Here is a 4682-nt window from a genome sequence, read left to right on the forward strand (position 1 = left end):
AATCAGGATGGTTTGAAACATTGTTTTTGTAAAGCTTGTTATATGAACAAAATAATAATAATCATAATAATAATAAAAAAAATTGACACAATTGAAAAGGACTAATGGTCTTGCAGTTCAATTCCAGGCTGCAGCACAGGCAGATTGTGCAGAAGAATCATCTGTTTCCGGTGGTGTTGTCCAGTGGTCATCTGAGACAAGGTCTTTACAGGGGATCTCTATCTGGGCTCTAGTTGTCCTGGTCTCATCTTTCAGGGCTGTAGATGTCACGATCATCATCACTCAGGACTCTGGCATTCTTGTATTTCCATTTCCAACTCCATTTCCCATAATCGCGTGCTTAGGGCTAATAACCACCATTACCACTCCCCATTACCACTCCCCATTACCACTCCCCTATATAAACTGTGTTTTGACTCTCAATAAGTGCAAAGTCTTGTTTAGTTCTGTCTGGCATTTCCGAGTGTTTTCCTAGTGTTTGTTCCTTTCATGTTTGACTTTGGATTGTGTATACCGACTTTGATTCTCTGCCACCTGCCCGACCTTTGTCTGGTACTGTTTCTGATTTTGGATATCTTCTGCATACCTGACGCTGTGCTCTGATAATTACCTGTCTGACCATTCTTAATAAACTACTGCACTTGGATCCAAATGACCCCATGCTACAGAAGACTTCGCCATACCAGGATCCAGCAGCCTGGTATCCTCTCGTTACTGAGATGTCTGTTCCCACTTCCGGGTCAGCATATCGACTCTCCAGCTCTATCATTGACCCAGTAGATCAGCTATTGCACCTTCATCAAGTAGCCCTATCTACTGAATATGTTCAATATGTTCAACAGTTCTGTGAGATATCATATCAAGTACAGTATTATGATTAAGTTTTGTTCAAGGACTTGTTCCGTTTCGGACTCAATGACCCAATTAAGTCATGCTTACCTAGAGGGGAGTTTAATGGCAGTCTAAGGCACATCATTGGATATGCTCTTTTGTTGTGTGGCTCTTCGTTCACTGTGGGTGAGGCAGAGAACAGTGTTCAAACCCCAAATAATTTGTTTAGGGGGGGCAACATTGTCAAGCCCAGATGGCAGCAGAGCTTGAACCACCAGAGCCACTGCACAAGATGGCCGCCAGCCCAGCACCACTGCACAAGATAGCTGCCAGCCCAGTGCCACTGCACAAATTGCCGCCAACCCAGAGCCACTGCACAAGATGGTAACCACAGTTGATCTTCCAGGCTCAAATCAGGCCCCCGTTGATCTCCCAGAGTCAAGACAGGTCCCCACTGACCATCCAGAGTCAAGTCAGGCCCCCGCTGACCGTCCAGAGTCGGGTCAAGTCACGGCTGACCATCCAGAGTCGGGTCAAGTCACCATTAACCCCATGTGTCAAGTAAAACCAAAGTTAAACTTCATGAGTCAATTCAAGTCACCATTGATATTCGTGAACAAAGTCAAGTCACCATTGATCTTCATGAACAAAGTCAAGTTACCATTGATTTTCATGAACAATGTCAAGTCACCGTTGATCTTCATGAACAAAGTCAAGTCACCATTGATTTTCATGAACAAAGTCAAGTCACCGTTGATCTTCATGAACAAAATCAAGTCACAGTTGTTCTTCGTGAAACAAGTCAAGTCACAGTTGATCTTTATGAGCCCAGTAAAATCACTATTGAACTTCCAGAGCCTTGTCAAGTCTCAGCTGAACTTCCAGAGCCTTGTCACATCCTGTCTGTTGCACCCAGCAATGTTTTCTCATCCTGTTGTGTTGCTGTCAAGGAGTCTGTTACTGCTGTGGACAGTGTTGTGCCTGAACGCATTCACTGAACGATAGTTCATGAACTCGTTCATATTTTGGGCGAACGTGAACTGAACGTGCTGTATTAATGCCGGATGAACGTTACTGTCAACTCGTTCATTCTGGTGTCCGTGAACGGCACGCTCTCTCAGGTTAACTTTATTCAATAGGGTGCCAGATTTCTATAGAGCCCTCCAGGCGAAAACCCGGCTAGAACACACCGTAAACGGGTCTTAATATGTAGTGGAAAAACACCCAATCTGGCAACACCACCAGTGTCGCACCGCCGTCCGCCGCATGCGTGACACGTCATCAAAAAACAAAACAAAAAAAAGCATGGAGGCGACAGCAGCATGTAGCAAGAAGGCGTATAACCATTAAAAATAATTTTATGATGTTTATGACAAGGTCGTTGAGATGGGAGACAAAGCATTAAAGCAACAATGGGGAATGCTGTTCCCTCAATGCTAATGTAAACCCTGGTTGGATAAGGATTCAAAATTGGATATGAAGATGAAATCTGACACATAGCTTCATTGTTAAAACTGATTAAAATAATTTGCTGTTTGTGATTCTATATGGGCTGTGGCAATCATTTTTGAAAAATAATAGCTCGAAGCAACATATGGGAAAAAAAGAACTATGAACGTAGTTCATTTTTTGGAACTGTGTGAACTTAGTTCAAAATTTTTGTAGTTTGAACTATGAACTGAACTAGTTAATTTTAAAAATTTGTGAATTGAACTTTGAACTAGTTCATGTAGAAAGTGAACTTTCACAACACTGGCTGTGGAACCTCCAGAAGGTGGCAACTGCTGCAGAACATTCAGAGCTGTCGAGTAGTATCCATTCGTAACTCTTGTCCAATCCTGTCATGGCCACGGATGCCATCCACAAACTTACTGTCTGTCCTGTCAACTCCACGGAGGCCATCCATGAACACCCCGCCTGTCCCATCACAGCCATGGAGGCCGCCTATGAACTCTCATTCTGTCCTTTCACAGCTATGGAGGCCATCTATGAACTTTTTGTTAATTTCTGTCATTGCTATGGAGGCCATGTGTGAACTTTATACTTGCCTTATCATGGCCACAGAGGCCACCATTAATCTGTTTATGTTATCTGTTCCAGTCCCACCTAACCAGACTTGCTCCCCTGTGCCATCGACTCTGCTGTGGTGGTCCTCTGCTCCACCCTGGTGGGATTATGTCCCATCTTCTCAGCTGTGGTGGTCCTCTGCCCTGCCCACCAGGTGGTGGGCTTTTTTTTTGATGAGAGGATTAATAAAAACAAGTTTGAAGGTTTTGGGGACATGCTTAGATGGAATAGGGTCTAACATACACTGTTGTTAAACAACAAGTTGTTGTTAAAACAGTAGCCTGTGCAGAACCCAGATAAAGTGTAGCAAGCTAATTTAATGTATACTTTATTTTCCCATATAAGTACATTTGTTTTCTGCTTGAAGCACCACATTTTACTATACATACATACAGAGAGGAACATATTAACAACCATGTAGATGATTAAGATAATAGAAGTCCTTTACTTGTTGCTATTTAAATTCACAGGGCTTGTAAAGGGGTTCATTTTCTCACTCAAGATATTTAAGGGACCACAACCATAACCATTTGTATTCCTTCCAAAGTTCCACAGAGGCATGGAGATGTTGCTGATATCTCAAACACTTTTCTGATTTCCCATTCATTGGGGTTTGAAATCTCAGCTGAACCTTAAATTTCATGCTGATCCCAATGGAGATGTCAGGACAGTTAGGATTTGAAATGCTTACGTAAAAATATTGATAATATATAGTCATTGAATTATGATTGATTAATTGATTGATTGATTGGATATGGTCTCTACTAATGTGCTCATGGCCTGAATCAAGTCACCTAAATAAGCTGTGTTTGATTAGGGAGACAGAAGGTACTGATGGGAAGGCTCCAGGATCAGATTTATGGGTTGACGGAGCTAACCAGCCACAGAGAGTTAATGTAAAACTTTCCCTGATTTTAACTGTAATGTGACATGTTCTTTCATTAACATCTTTCCATGATTTAAAACCCTGTAACACAGCATTTTCCCCATTCCCCAGTAAAACTTGATATTAGAAGTTTTGTGAATGGATAAAAATTTCAGAGACATTTATTTAGGTAAATGTTTGTGAATTTTCAGTGATACAAAAATCCTTTTGTATATGGCCCCTGATCTCTGAAAACTTTTTGCTTTCTTACGATGTAATGATTCTTTTGTTCAACTCCTTTGAGACAAATCAGCACTTTTGTACTGGACCTAGTTGTTAAAACTCTCCAGAGAGTCTATTAGCAAAAAAGAAGAAGAAGAAGAAGAACCTGTCATCAGTAATGATCTCATTAAACATACGGTTGAAGCCTCGCAATTAAAGGTGTTAAATGCACAGAAAAAGAAAAGAAAAACACTTGTGATGATGCAACCAGAGCTGTAGTAGCTAACATTTATTACATCCAGGTTACTCATTGTTACCCTAAATCACTGCTTTTGTAGAATACAGACACTAGATTAATACTTTTGTTTTGTGCAATACAAAGAACAGTGGTTATGGCCAATGCGTGAATGTGAATGCTCAGTGAATGTAAGGTTGACTGACACTTAGTTTTTACTTATTTTGTTAGTTTTACGTTACAAAAAAATACAGTGTTATTAAATATTTACACCTATTGCTGCAATACTGGACTTGAAAATGTAACTGTCAACTGTATATAGTTCTCTGTGAGGTATGAAATATAGTAGTTGCTAGTAGTAAACTAATGCACTGGAATTACTAATTTCTTAATTAGTGTTTGTTGTTTGTCAGTATTAGTTACTAGAATGTTAATACTGTGTTACTCATTTGTTCCTGTGTT

The sequence above is a fragment of the Carassius auratus genome, chromosome 14 (genome assembly GCF_003368295.1).
Source record: "Carassius auratus strain Wakin chromosome 14, ASM336829v1, whole genome shotgun sequence".
Taxonomy (NCBI): Eukaryota; Metazoa; Chordata; class Actinopteri; order Cypriniformes; family Cyprinidae; genus Carassius; species Carassius auratus.